The 16,108-nt window shown below is 38.8% G+C and overlaps 1 long non-coding RNA gene across 1 annotated transcript; it reads left to right on the forward strand.

Annotated features, from left to right (window-relative positions):
• Positions 1-4,380: 4,380 nt before the first annotated feature.
• Positions 4,381-9,992, forward strand: LOC142176352 (uncharacterized). The gene is made up of 2 exons (XR_012704862.1): positions 4,381-4,989; positions 8,032-9,992. It is a non-coding gene; the product is annotated as an uncharacterized LOC142176352 (long non-coding RNA).
• Positions 9,993-16,108: the final 6,116 nt, after the last annotated feature.

Below are 16,108 nucleotides of genomic sequence, written 5' to 3' on the forward strand. Positions count from 1 at the left end.
TTCCTTATAAAATACCTTGTGCCTCAAAGAAAATTTTCTACTATACAAGCTTCATACTTATGATTTTTGTGAAAAATGGCTCAAGGGCCAAATATAAATACACTTCGAACAAATTGACCCTTCAACTCGGGGACTGCCGTCAAAAATCAACATGTTCGAATTATCTAAAGACCTCAAAGAGGCACCCCTCGATTTATAGGCCAAGGTCATCATTCTCGGGGACTAACGCTTCGAACAAGTTCGAAGCGTTGATGGGAAAGTAATACCAAGAGTCACACCCAAAGGCTATGGCCAAACTAATGCGGCTCAGAGACGTCTGAACCCTACAATAAAAACAGGCCTTCGAATTCTCCAAAAACTGGTTAAAAAAGGCTACCCTCGGCAAAATAATCAAAGGGCTTCGATAAAATCAGCCCTTGAAAAACCTTAAGAGGTATCGAATTATTCAAATACAAACTTGTGCTAAGGCACAAAAAATAAAGGGGTTTCGATCAACACTAAACCCTCAAAAAACCCAATACATGCTAAGGCATAAGAAAATTTTACTAAGTCTTTGAGCCGAAAGAGGGAAAAAATAGCCACCCTTTAGAGGCCATATCGACCCAATTCAAAGAGCCCAAGGGCCAATACACTTTGAGTTCGAGAACACGATCTCGCTCATTCGAACCTAAGGGTCCTGCCATCCCGAATTCGAACATGAACCTACTCGACTACAGATCGAGGATCCTGTGTCATTCAAAACAAACCTAAGGGTCTTTTCACTTCGAGTTTAGGTTTCACTCGAATCCGACTATAAAAGCAGAATTATTGTTGTGGCTTCGATTAAGTCATTTGAAACCAAAACCTCAAACATATTGTTGAAGCATAAAAATGTGCTAAAATTGTACAAGGCACGAAACATGTTTGAAGAGAAAATTTGAGAAGGCATCCAAAAGAGAAATTTCTTTTTATATGTGGGCAAAAATATGTACAAGGGACCGACAAGGGTCTTAGAAAAGAAAAATAAAACCTTAACTATGCCCGGGGCTGATTTCTCCCTCGGAGGAGCTTTTCCTTCGAACCCCTCACCGTTATCAGATCCACCTTGGCTGCCTTCATCATCATCGGAGGAGGCAAGCAGCCTGGCATCGACTTCAAGCACCTTAGCTTGAGCTATATCTTTGGAGAGGTCAAAACCTCGAGCATGGATTTCCTCGAGGGTCTCCCTCCGAGATTGGAACTTGGCCAGATTATTACTTCACCGCGCTCGATCGACGGCCTCCCTCAGCTGAGTTTGGGCAGCCTCAACATCATCCAGGTACACGGCTATGGACTTGTCAGCTAAGACCTTCGCCTTTTTGACCTCCGCCTTGGCCTCATCAATGGCCTCGAGCTCTTCGATCCTTTTGGCTTGGGCTGAGCTATTTTCTTTAGTACTCCGAAGTTGAACTTCGGCTGATGACAGTCGCACCAAGGCAGCCTCTTTCTCCGCGGCTAGGCGCTCCATGTTCTCTTTCCACCGATTGCAGTCAGCTTTAACTTGATCGACTTTCCCCCGGAGCAGCTCGATCCTTTCAATCTTTTGCTGTAACTGAGACATCGAGGTGTTAGCCTCCACTTTTGGGTCAAGCCCATATTTTCTCAAAAGGACATTTACCTGCTCGTCCAGTTCGGCCTCTTCCTTACGAGCATGGGCCAAGTCTGCTCGAAGATCCCTGAGCTCTTCATCCTTCTAACCGCAAAGGAGCTTCAAAGCATTCCTCTCCTCCGAGGTCTTCTAGAGCTCGACCTCGCATTGGCTCAGGTCGGCCCGAGACTTGGTAAAAGCCTATATGACAAGAAAGATATAAGTTAGGTTAAAGGGAGAAAAAGGAAAAGGAAATTGCAGCAATGGGGATTAGTACTTACTCGAGATAAAAGGCATTGGGCCTCTTCAAAAAGGGTAGACGCATCATTGAGATCATCGGCATCATCGACCCCGGTAAAACAATCCCAGAAGGGATCCTCTTCACTGGGGAATCCGCCTATGTCGGGGGTCTATAGAGCCCGAGCATCCCTTATAGCCTCCTCAGAAAAGGCTGGTAGAGAAGGAGAGTGACATACTGTCACAACCCTGAGCAAATTTCTCGGGTGCCCTGTTCAGCCCTGGGGGTCTCACAACTAGCCTCCTCCAGCATGTTCGTTGATGGCGAGGGATAACCTCAACCTTAGAAGATTCAGGGGCTTTGCGCGAATATTTCTTCTAGGCCTCCTCATCACGAGGCCGGGTCTCGACAATCACCTCCGGCTTGGAAGGCTTGGTGGCCTTGACCGGCTTCCTAGCTCGAACCACTAGCACCGAGTGATCACCCTCATCTTTATTTTCTTCTTCCCTCAGCTGGCAGACCGACTCTATAGTCAGAGGGATGGCATTTCTCCTGCGTCTTCGAGCTGGAGCCTTTTTAGTTTGGGGGTCCTCGGATTCTGAGACCCTCTTTCTCTTATTTTTTTTTCCCCGACTTCGAAATCAGGGACTTGTTCTCTTCCCCAGGTGGGGCCAGCCTCATTTCAGCAACATCTCCAAGGCCTGCATAAAAGGGAGTGAAGTATAAATAAAAAGAAATGTTACAGAAAAAGTCATCGAAAGCGCACATGATAATCTTACCATGATTCTTGGCTTCCCATCTGAACCTTGCCAAGTCACGCCAGTAGCGCTCGGCATGGGAGGAAGTCGAGGCCAACTTCTGAACCCAGTCTTCGAGGTCAGGGACCGCTTCAGGCATCCAGGCAACCGCTGCATAACAGATGAAAGTATTACATAAAGCAAAAAAGAGAGTACGAAGACTAATGGGTAATACGTTACTTATGATCGGGGTTCCACTTCTCGGGGAATGACAATTTCTCCTCTAAAATAAGGTCGGAGGTCCTTACCCGCACGAACTGGCTCATTCAACCCCGATCCTTGTCCTCATCGATGCTCGCGAACAAGGCTTTCGTCGCTCGGCGTTGGAGCTTGATCAATCATCAAAAAAGCCGAGGTCGATATAACCGTATGAGGTAGCTGAGAGTGAATTCCAGCCCCTCGGCCTTGCTGGAAAAGAAGCAGAGTATGATCACTATGCGCCAGAATAAGGGCTGAACCTGGCCGAGGGTGACCTGGTACATCTTGCAAAAGTTGACAATGACTTGGTCGAGAGGACCCAATGTGAAGGGGTAAGTGTAGACACTTAAAAACCTCTCCAAATAGGTGGTAATGCTCTCTTCAGGAGCGGGGATTTGTACCACGACCTCGGCCCCCTAGTTATGGTCTTTTTTCACAGCCTTGAGATGGCCCGCCATTATCAAGCAGATGTATCTCGACACGTGTTCATGTCGGCCAGGGATCGATGGAGGGTTCTCGACTATGAAGTCGGATTTTAAGACACAAGGGCCGGGATGTCACGACCCAATTTAGGATCATGACCGGCGCCTGGGAGCAAGTGCCCCCAAGTAAGCCTCATCGGTATTTTACAGAAAATCGGACAGAGTTTTCCCTATTTTAGGACTATCCAAAAATAAACCTTTCTTATAAATCAACTACACAACCAACCTATATTAACCAAACAAGTTATAATCCTCATTCACGAAGTATTTCCAACACAATTATACTAACTTCATCTCTAATTATACGATAGGAAAGTCTAATAGGAGTCACAAATCTATATAAATAAAAGAATACTTATGACACTCGTAAAAATGACTATGGAGCGACTCTAAGAGTTTCAAGAAAGAGACTATAACAAATAAATAACAATCTTTGCCCACATGAATAAATGCGGGGCTCACCAGGAATTGTCAACTCGTATACTCTAATTAACGAAATCCTCACCTGCGTCTACTGCTGTCTCTGTAAAAATAAAAACGGGGAGTGGGTCGCTAGCTCCGTGAGTAATAACACTTAACCGCAATCGTTTTTAATAGGGGACAAGTCAGAAAACATGATTGTATATGTAGACATGTGATTTTTGACCCTCCCCAAGATTTTTCATATTTTAGCACGTAAATATTTAATTTAGGGCTAATATAGCTATTTTAATTAATTTTGATTCTTTTACTTTATTTTATTACAAGAAAATGAAAATTACAAAAAAATAGTTGCATTAATGTGTTGTAGTAATTTTTAATCTTGAAAAATACCAAAAAAAATAATTAAAAAAATAGTTTATTTTAACGGTCAGTCTTATTTTAATAGTTTATTTTACTTAAGTAGGATTAATTAATAAATAAGGTCGCATTTTTAATCTCGTTCGCGGGGAAAAAATAAAACTTGGGCCCGATCAATCCATCTTTAGGCCTAATTTTGGACCTAGCCCATAATTTCTAGGCCCATACCCCTAACCTAATCCATACACCTATATAATAGTACCCAATCCCTAAACACCCCGGGGGAAAAACAATTCGGCCGTTTTTAGAAAAAATGGAATCATCTGCTTCTTCTCTAAAGAAAGCAACCATGGCCATGACTTTTTCTTAACAAAAATCCACCAATCTACGGCCACAGATCCCAAACAAGAATCTCCATGTTTATTTTTAGAAGAAAGACAATCGGCTCCTATATCTCCAAAATCCTTTAAGCTTCAACCCCCACTTCCCACAAAAATCCAATAGTGATTTAGTTACTGAAGAATAACAGCCCCACACACACATTAAAGAGAAGGGACGAATGGAAGGAAAAACAAAAAAAAGAAGTGAAAAAGAAGAGATAAAATTGGACAGAAATTGGAGGTCTTTGGACAAGAAAAGTGAAGAAAAATCAATTTCGTCTAGTTTCAATTTTACTTCAAAGTCAAAGATACAAGAAAAATCAGTTTTCTTCTTTTGGATTTTTGTTCAAAATGGAGTAAAGCCGAGTGGTTGTTCGAATTTTGGTTGCTGACTTAGGTTTCGATCGAGGTTGCGGTTCGTGTTATTGTTCCTCCTCATTCGGATTTAAGGTTCAAAGCCCTGTAGCCGACTTCATTTTTATTATCAAAAGGAAACTTGAAATCTCAGGTTCAATCTTTATCCCCTTTATTTTATGCTTTGGTTTTGGTGATAATATGGTTTGAATCTTGGCTAAATTAGATGAATGAACTTTGAATTCGGGTTGGCTTCGTTCCATGACAAAAATAGTGTTCAGATTTCCTCGTTTAATTTTGAAGCTCTTGTTTGAATTTTCTTTAGCCTTCTTAGAGTTATATTAGTGAAAGAGGAGATAAATATGGTGGAATTCTTATTGTTTGAAAATTTGTCCTATTGTTAGATGCTTTGAACAATTTTACACTATTTGAGCCAAATATGATTTTTAATCTTTTGTAGTGTCGGAATATTGTCCTTATTAGTTGGGTTAGAATAATTGCCACGCTGAATATAAAATAATCCGTTTTGCTCGAGACAAGTCAGTTTTGGGGCTCGTGGTTGGGGATAAATGCAGTTTTCATTCTCTTGTTTCAATTGTGTGATCCTTTAATGTTGGATTTTCGACTTTAGTTTCGATGGATTCAAGGCACTGTCTCGCGTTGCCAATATTCAAAATGAGTCATTTGATTTTGATATATGGTTTTCAAAAGTCTAGTCCACTGGAACGAACATGTTTCGTCACTTTAGTGATTTATTTTGTGAATTAATTGGCATATGGGAGATAACGTTAAGGAATTGAATAATGTGTTAGACACTCGGTATTTGATTATTTGAGGAATTAACATGGATAGTTAAAAGAGATTTAAATGACTTCTGAAACCTTTGATTCACTTTACCATGCTCGTTACCTTTCCGATTTGCGTAGTTTTATTTCTTGCTAAATGATTCGGTGGTGCATTTCATGTAACCCGATCATAACAACTTCGAATAATAAAACCTTTTAAAATAAATTGAGGCGTGCCATGCCAAATAAAACCCCTAAGCTCATATCCCTCATAAAACTAGCTAGCTTTTTATAGAAAATTTGAGGTGTGCCATTTTCATGAAATAACACATGGCCCTCATTTAATTAATAGTAACTCTTTTAAAATTGGGGTGTGCCATCAACTGAACTTTCCATGGCCCTCGCAAACTTTGTTATTAATTTGAAAGTGCGTAGTTGCTTTAGGCGCGTAATTTAAATTAACCTCCTTAAACTCGGGTGTGCATTTCATGTGACCTAAATCCAAATCTCAACAACGTTAAATAAAATGTGTCTCGGATTGTGGGTGCATTTCGTGTGGTGTGGTCCAAAGACGTGTTTCAGATGACGTTGAAATCTTCCTTAAAATAATTAAAAGCGATTTTAAAGTTAAAATGCACATAGATTTAAAAGTGTTTTAAAGTCAGATAATTAGGCCAATAATAACAGTTGAGCGACCATGCTAAAAGCACGGAACTCGGAAATGCCTAACACCTTCTCCCGGGTTAAAAAAATTCCTTACCCGGATTTCTGTGTTCGCGGACTGTAAAACAGAGTCAATCTTTTCCTCGATTCAGGATTTGAACCGGTGACTTGGGATACCATAAATTATCCCAAGTGTCGACTCTGAATATTTAAATAAATAAATCCCATTTCGATTGTCACTTTAATTGGAAAAAACTCCCTTATACCCTTCCGGGGTGTAGGAAAAAGGAGGTGTGATAGCTCTGGTGACTCTGCTGGGAACAAGAACCCAGAATCTCTAGTTCAGGGTTCAAAATTCGAGCTTAGTATAATTGTTATATTTGGCTTTTATCTATTATCTGGTTTTAACTACATGATTGGGCCTAATGTGCTAAATGTTGCTTTTTACCGCTTTAATATTGTCTGAACTGTATATAAACTGCTACGAAACCCCTCTCTTCTCATCTTCAGGGATGTGCACGCTGGCGTGACTCCCTATTCTGTTAGTGTCATACGTTGAAATACGAAAGAGGCTCGGACAAATTACAAAGCCGGATGGCCTTTTGGTTCCCGGTACATAGCCCCCTCCTCGGCTCAAGTTGTCCGCTCGGGTACACAAGTCTAGAACAATATACCCAAGTTTTTAGCTTAGAATAACTCAGCCTCATGACAGATTCCTAGTAGGAATGTATGTTTGTATCATGTGCATTTGACTTTGGGGACTCAACACAGGGGTTGGGTCCGTTTAGGACAGGTGCACCCAAATTAAAAGACCATCTTGATACATCTTACGTGCTACTTGCGTATCTGTCTATTTCGGCTTGCATGCTGACTGACTTCTAGAATAGGGAAAGAAAATAAAAAAAATGAAAACTGAAAAAAGAGAAAAGAAAAGAGAGTGAGAGGTAGGTATTTGAATTACCGTGAAATTCTGTTGAAATTTTGAGAAAAAAAAGAAAAGTCATTTCAAAATAAGTCATATTTTCTTTTGTTCCGTCAAAACTGGGCGAACTACGTGAGTCTGATTCTCACCGGATGTGAGATATATAGGCAAACTTCATCGGTTCTGGCCCACAGTTTTCAAAAAAGTCCAAAAATATTTTTCATTACTTCCTTCTTTAGAAAGTATTTCTTTTAGACCCCAATTTCTAAAAAAATACAAAAATATTTTCTTTTAATTTCTTCTCAAAATCTAAAAATATTTTTATTCTTCTTTCGAAAATTCAAAAGAAAATTCAAGATTCAAAAATATTTTCTCTTTTCTTTATAAGTATTTCTTTCATAAATTCAAAGTAAAAGTCCAAAAATTCAAAAATATTTTCTTTCTTCTTTAGAAGTTTTTCTTTCGAAATTCCAAAAAAAAAAGAAAATATTTTTTGCCTTCTTTAGAAGCCTTTTTCAGAAATTCTCAGGGAAAAAAAAACAAAGCAAAAAATTGAAATCGAAAAATATTTTCTTTTTTCTTTATAAGTCTTTCTTTCGAAAAAAGCCCAAAATCCATAAAGAAATGAGTTAGTTTATTTACTTTATTCCTAAATCTTCCCGAACTACGCAAGATCTGATTCATGTTCCCACATGATACGTAGGCAACCCACATCAGGTTCGATCATCATTAAAAAGAAATGAAAAAAATGAAGAAAAGAAAAAATATTGATAATAATAAGGACCGACTGAATCCATTCTAACATGTTTTGTTTTGAATTGTGAAGAAAGTTGAGGTGGTCGATTTGTGGTAAGCTGGAAATACAAGATCTAAGGAAAAATGATAACTGACATCGAAGCTGTTCCAAGTGCTCAAGAGACTCAGGGTCAGAGGGTTCAACAAGAGTCTACTGTGTTTGAGAAAAATAGAATACTGAAACAGCAAATGACCGAAATGTGTCAAGCATGGGCTAGTGGTCAAGGACAACCTCGTCATGAGTCATAATTTGCTACACAGCAAGAGCAGTACCACTCATACTCGTTTGATCTTCCTGCAAACATTGAGAAGCCTGCCCGAAAGATGGTACAAGAAGAAATGACCCAAAGAGCGAAAAGCTTAGAACAACGGTTAAAAAACATGCAAGGGTTGGCAGGTCAAAAGAGTGTTGCCTTCAAATATCTATGTATGTTCCCCGATGTCCACTTGCCGCCTGGTTTCAAGACTCCCAAATTTGAAAAGTATATGGACATGGAGATCCCATAGCCCACCTAAAAAGGTATTGCAATCAACTGAGAGGTGCGGGAAGAAATGAAGAATTGTTGATGGCTTATTTTGGGGAAAGCCTTACGGGAGTAGCCTCCGAATGGTTTATGGATCAAGACATGTCTCGCTGGTATGTCTAGGATGACATGGCACAGGCCTTTGTCAAATAGTTCCAATACAACATTGACATTGCCCCAGACCGCAATTCCCTTTCAAACTTGAAGAAGAAACCAACTGAAAGTTTCAGAGAATATGCCATTAAATGGAGAGAGCAAGCGACCAAAGTTAAGCCACCCATGGATGAGCACGAGTTAGTCACTATCTTCCTTCAGGCTCAAGAGCCAGATTATTTTCAAAACATGATGTCCACAATGGGTAAATCCTTCTCGGAAGCAATCAAAATGGGAGAAATGGTAGAGAATAGTCTTAAGACATGCAAAATTATAAGTCAAGCAGTTCTTAAAGCCGCAACTTAGGCTGTCCAGGTTGAATCTGATAATTCCAGTGGCGCGAATGAGAAGGATGAAGAAATCATGATGACAACAGGGTCGAGAAGAGGTCCCAGGAAAATACCTCGAAGGTATGAGCAGCCTCATCAGGTTTCCCATGACTCCCCTGAGCATTTCTATCCACCTGAGAACCCACAATACTCTGTTGCTCCACATCAGTATGTTGTCCAACCACCAAAACACCCCAGAAGGCGAGCACGAGCATCACAAAATCTTCACCAGCTTCCACAAAATTTTTAGGTACCCTATAACCCACTTCCAGGCCAGAGGTATAGAGGGGAACGAAAGTTGAAAGATAATTTTACACCAATAGGAGAGTCCTATGCAAGCTTGTTTGAGAAATTAAAGTATTATGACATGATTGCACCTATTCCTCCAAATCATGTGGACCCACGTGCAAGAAGCTTTGACCTTTCTCAAAGGTGTGAATACTATTCCAATGCCCAGGGGCACAATATTGAAAGCTGTCGGGATTTGAAAAGAAAAATAAAAAGGATGATCCAGGAAAACCTGATTGTAATCCAAGACAGTGACACACAGAATATCGCACAGAATCCTTTACCTGCACATGATGATGCACACTTTGTGGGGATGATGCATGGTGACAGGGAGTATGAGAATCTTCTCGGGAATTTGCTAACTGAAGTTAATGATTTTAAAATTGGAGAAGGCTCTGCTGATTCTGATGAGCAAATTTGTGGCTAAATGTCAAGCTTAGCAATTGAAAAGTCATTCCCTCATCACTAGGAAGGAATCTTGGTAGTTTGTTTTGATTTTTTTTTCTATTATCTGGGTTATTTTAGGGTTGTGATCCAGATTTTATTTATTTTATTTAGTCAAACCCTTCTATCCATCCATTCTGTTTGTGTGAGTCTTGTCTTTCTTCATTAGCCGGGTTATTTAGGGTTGTAACTCGAATTTTAGGTTGTTTGTCTTGTTGTTTACTCAATGAAATACAATTTGTCCTTTTGTTTCATTCCATGCTTAGTTCTTTTCCCGCTAGTTTTAATGGCATGACATGCATGCGGAAATTTTGGTCAGATCTTAGGAACTGATTTAATCTGGAATTGAATAACTAAAAAAAATAAAAAAATATATTTGAGGATGAATAAAGAGTTGGAATACTTTGGAACTAAGGTCGAGTAAAATTCACCTTCAAATCATTGTGAAGATCGGGCTTGAGGATGTTTAATCAATTGAAGTTTGTTGGAAAGTTTGTCACTAAGGGATGAAAAAATGTCTTGTGACCTCGGCACACCAAGAAGACAGACATGTTCGTCAATGCTGTGATCGTGAAAAGATACCATGTTTGACGTTCTCGAGGTTGGGAAGCCCTTTTTTCTGCTACCCAAACACTTTATATCCTTCGCAACCCCTTTTGAGTCTGTGTTATTTTCTTTGACTACCCTCTTTTAGAATCAAGTTTAGAGTCAAAAAAAAAATCCATATCCCAAGAGTACAAACTGGGGCAATTCTTGGAAAGTTAAAAAAAAAAAGAATTGTCAAAGGTCCATGCCCTAAAAAAAAATAGAAGCTGGGGCAACTTGTTTTGAAAACAAAAAGATAGAAAAAAGAAAAAGAAAAGACAAAAAAAAACAGAAAGAAAAATGAAAAAATTAGTTAGGTCAGATGTTTGAACTATGTTCAACCTGATTCTTTAAAAAATAAGGATACGTAGGCAGCCTCACGGTTCGGTCCAACCAAATAAGAATTCAAAAAAAAAATCCAAAAAATCCCCAATAGCTGAAACTGGTGCAGAAATTTTTATTTCACTTGTAAAAGAGTCGGTTCCAAGAGTTGTAAGTGCATAACCCCTCATTTTAAGTTTACTTTGAGCCGTCATGCCGACCCTTCTTTCCAACCCTATCCAAAAACCTTCCAAATAAAGACCTCCCGATGCGCCTTCAAGAATGCCAAGAGAAGTATGCACTGAGCAACGGTTGTCACGCGACATAGAACACTGTCAAGTTGCCCACACAAGAAAGCAACAGAAAGAAAAAGAAAAAGAAAAATGAGAGAGCCTTACTAGTAAAAACCTTTACGGGCACTGTAAGGCGACGGTAAGTAGAGATAAATAAATGAGAGAGACTTGTAGGTGAAAATCCCTTGGGGCACCACTAGTCGAAAGTGAGTCGTGAAGCTGATGCAAAGGATTGGCACGAACAAACCCGACTTCAAAGGTCATAAGAATGGTAAAAGGGAAGATTGGATTAGTTTGATCAGGCCGTTGAGTCCAAAATGCATGTCATGATCATTAAGGCTAGTTATTGAAAGAAAAAATGAAAAAGAAAAGAAAATTTCTTCCTTCTATCCTTCCGACAGGGGCATTTCTTGTTAATACTTGTTTCCTGCACCATTGTGTCCTTCACTCTGAGTCCGTCCTTGTCAAAACAAGCAAGAAAAAATTTCAAAATCTGCTACCAACTTTTCAGTTGCACAAAGTAAATTTGGCCATCACACTCAGTTGTTACTGTCAATATACCTTGATTCATGCAAAGGCTTCCCCAAAAAAGACTCTTGCCAGCTTACTTGGCGCAAGCAAAGATAACTGGTGATTCTCTCTAACAGACAAATTGCTCAAAAGCAAGAAGTCATTCAAGATATCGGAAAAGGTCACCTAAGCAAAGATCTCCAATTGGGATAAGGCTGTTTGAGCTGCAAATACAAATGGTTGTGAAACAATCAGGGTTGATGCAGAGCAAAAGTCTCTTGAAGCCGACTGAAGCTGATTGAGCAGACGCCAAGCTGCCCAAGACTAAAGGCCACAAACCGACCACCATTTTCAAAACTTACAAATTTTTCTTTGTATGAAAGAGGAACAAAGCGGTGCAAGGAAAGTGATTCAAAAAGAGAAAAAAAATGAAAAAAAGAAAAAAACAACCAAAAAAAAGAGAGAAGAAAAAGAAAAGACGAGAAGAGCCGACAAAGGGAAGTTTCTCAAATCTTTGCCTTTATTTGTCTTGCTATTGTGCATAAAACCTTGCCATTGATCTTCACATTTTTTTTCTCCTCCTAGGATAAAAGGTCCTAGTCTGATGGATTTTCTCTCAATAAAATCTTAGTCTGATGAATCTTTCTCCTAAGATACCAAAAAAAAGTGATCTAGTCTGATGAATTTTCTCCTAGGATCAAAATCTTAGTCTGATGAATTTTTCTCCTAAGATAGAAGACCTAGTCTGATGAACTTTCTCCTAGTATAGAAATCTTAGTCCGATGAATCTTTCTCCTAAGATACCAAAAAATGATCTAGTCTGATGAATTTTCTCCTAGGATCAAAATCTTAATCTGATGATTTTTTCTCCTAAGATAGAATACCTAGTCTGATGAATTTGCTCCTAGGATATAAATCTTAGTCTGATGAATCTTTCTCCTAAGATACCAAAAAAAAGAAACCTAGTCTGATGAATTTTCTCCTAGGATAGAAATGTTAGTATGATGAATCTCTCTCCTAAGATAAAAAACCTAGTGTGACGAATTTTCTCCTAGGATAATTTGAAAAAAAAAGTCTGGATTTGAAAAAAAAGAAGGGGTCAATTTTAGTTTCTTGAGTTATCAATCATTAGTTGTCTCGAAATCAGGACCCTTCTGGAAAATGGGACCTAGGTTAAAATTCAAAACAATCATGAGTAGCAAACTCTAGCATAAATGTACCCCGAAGGAATATAAGTTGACATGTTTGAGATAGGATTCAATTAGGAGTTTTTAGGACCCTCCTGGATAATGAGACTTAGATTTAAGACTTCCATTAGATAACAAGATTTAGCATAAGCTCTGTTGTAGGGTAGTGTAATTCAGCCGTAAATACTTGATTTTTGACTTTAGGATAATACTTGATTTTTGACTTTCAGGACCCTCCTGGATAATGGGATGTAGCTTTAAGAACTTCTTAGATAACAAGATTTAGCGGAAGTCATACATTTAGAAAACATAATTCAACTTTTAAAAAACTGTCATTTAACTAGGAGTTGCCAGGACCCTCCTGGATAATGGGATCTAGCTTTTAAATTCTTAAAATATTCGATAAACACTCACATATGTGCCCAGCTACCAAACTGGGGCAGAAAATTTTCTTTGTTTTGTCTATTTTGTTGAAATCAGGCGCCCACCTGGAGAGCACGAGAATACAGTTAAAGTTTAGCAATTAGGCACCTACCTGGAGAGCACGGGAATACAGTTCAAGTTCGGCAATCAGGCGCCCACCTGGAGAGCACGGGAATACATTTAAAGTTTTGGCAATCAGGCGCCCACCTGGAGAGCACGGGAATACAGTTAAAGTTTTGCTAATCAGGCGCCCACCTGGAGAGCACGGGAATACAGTTAAAGTTCAGCAATCAGGCGCCCACCTGGAGAACAAGGGAAGATAGTTCAAGTTTTAAGGGAAAATGATTCAAGTTTCAAAGGAAGACAGGTCAAGTTCAGCAATCAGGCGCCCACCTGGAGAACAAGGGAAGACAACTCAAGTTTCAAGGGAAAGCAGTTTCGAAGGAAGACAACTTAACTTTCAAGGGAAAACAGTTTCAAAGGGATACAGTTCAAGTTTCTAAGGGAAAATTGTTCAAGGTGTAAGGGAAAATAGTTTCAAGTAACAAGAGAAGACGGTTCAAGTTCAGCAATCAGGCGCCCACCCGGAGAACAAGGAAATTCACCTCAGAATGCAATTCAAGTCAGCAACAAAAGAAGCTCATGTCAAGAATGCGAGTCAGCAGTCTGAGATGATCAACAGAAGTTAGTCACAATCTAGAAAAAACAAACAAAAAGAAAGGCAAGAAATGAACTCAAAATGCAGAAGTTGATGAAAGATGTGAGATGCTCAAGACATGACTGAGGTCACAAGCATGGTGTGTCCGGTTTTGATCCGAAAAGTTGAAAAGGAAAGAACCAGCACCTGCAGCTAACAAGCATCAAGATTCAGATCAGGGTCCGTATGAAGAACCAACCAAGACTCAGGATCAAGCTTCAGAAGACTCATAGATATGAATCTTGTAACTCGTAGCTGATAGGCTTAGTTAGCCTTTTTCATTTTTGATTTTGAAGTAATAACGGGACAGCGGACCGGAACATCGACGACACCTCACTCGGCTCTCAACCTCAGTACTCCATCATCTCAGTCACTTCTGAACTACACGTGGCCTGATTCCTTTATAGCCAAAGATATGTAGGCAACTCAGATACCAGGGCTCGGTCACATTCCCCTTTTCTCTTAGTTTTAGTCTCTCCAAATAAGGATCGGGTCAAAAAACCTGTAAAGTTGTTCTTTGTCTGAAAACTCTTCGCGTTTCCAGTCAAAGAGGGACAACTGTAGACATGTGATTTTTGACCCTCCCCAAGATTTTTCATATTTTAGCACGTAAATATTTAATTTAGGGCTAATATAGCTATTTTAATTAATTTTGATTCTTTTACTTTATTTTAATACAAGAAAATGAAAATTACAAAAACAATAGTTGCATTAATGTGCTGTAGTAATTTTTAATCTTGAAAAATACCAAAAAAAATAATTAAAAAAATAGTTTATTTTAACGGTCAGTCTTATTTTAATAGTTTATTTTAATAAATAAAGTTGCGTTTTTAATCTCGTTCGCGGGGAAAGAATAAAACTTGGGCTCGAGCAACCCGTCTTTAGGCCTAATTTTGGATCTAGCCCATAATTCCTAGGCCCATACCCCTAACCTAATCCATACACCTATATAATATTACCCAATCCCTAAACACCCCGGGGGAAAAAAATTCGGCCGTTTTTAGAAAAAATGGAATCATCTGCTTCTTCTCTAAAGAAAGCAACCATGGCCATGACTTTTTCTTAACAAATATCCACCAATCTACGACCACAGATCCCAAACAAGAATCTCCATGTTTATTTTTAGAAGAAAGACAATCGGCTCCTATATCTCTAAAATCCTCTAAGCATCAACCCCCACTTTCCTCAAAAATTCCAATAGTGATTTAGTCACTGAAGAATAACAGTCCCACACACACACATTAAAGAGAAGGGACGAAATGGAAGGAAAAACAAAAAAAAAAAAGTGAAAAAGAAGAGATAAAATCGGACAGAAATTTGTAGGTCTTTGGACAAGAAAAGTGAAGAAAAATCAATTTCGTCTAGTTTCAATTTTACTTCAAAGTCAAAGATACAAGAAAAATCAGTTTTCTTCTTTTGGATTTTTGTTCAAAATGGAGTAAAGCCGAGTGGTTGTTCGAATTTTTGTTGTTGACTTAGGTTTCGATCGAGGTTGCAGTTTGTGTTGTTGTTCCTCCTCATTCGGATTTAAGGTTCAAAGCCCTGTAGCCGACTTCATTTTTATTATCAAAAGGAAACTTGAATTCTCAAGTTCAATCTTATCCCCTTTATTTTATGCTTTGGTTTTGGTAATAATATGGTTTGAATCTTGGCTAAATTAGATGAATGAACTTTGAATTCGGTTTGGCTTCGTTCCATGACAAAAATAGTGTTCAGATTTCCTCGTTTAATTTTGAAGCTCATGTTTGAATTTTCTTTAGCCTTCTTAGAGTTATATTAGTAAAAGAGGAGATAAATATGGTGGAATTCTTATTGTTTGAAAATTTGTCCTACTGTTAGATGCTTTGAACAATTTTACACTATTTGAGCCAAATCTGATTTTTAATCTTTCGTAGTGTCGAAATATTGTCCTTATTAGTTGGGTTAGAATAATTGTCACGCTGAATATAAAAAAATCCGTTTTGCTCGAGACAAGTCAGTTTTGGGGCTTGTGGTTGGGGATAAATGCAGTTTTCATTCTCTTGTTTCAATTGTGTGATCCTTTAACGTTGGATTTTAGACTTTAGTTTCGACGGATTCAAGGCACTGTCTCGCGTTGCCAATATTCAAAATGAGTCATTTGATTTTGATATATGGTTTTCAAAAGTCTAGTCCACTGGAACGAACATGTTTCGTCACTTTAGTGATTTATTTTGTGAATTAATTGGCATATGGGAGATAACGTTAAGGAATTGAATAATGTGTTAGACACTCGGTATTTGATTATTTGAGGAATTAACATGGATAGTTTAAAGGGATTTAAATGACTTCTGAAAGCTTTGATTCACTTTACCATGCTCGTTACCTTTCCGATT

The sequence above is a fragment of the Nicotiana tabacum genome, chromosome 22, assembly GCF_000715075.1.
Source record: "Nicotiana tabacum cultivar K326 chromosome 22, ASM71507v2, whole genome shotgun sequence".
Taxonomy (NCBI): Eukaryota; Viridiplantae; Streptophyta; class Magnoliopsida; order Solanales; family Solanaceae; genus Nicotiana; species Nicotiana tabacum.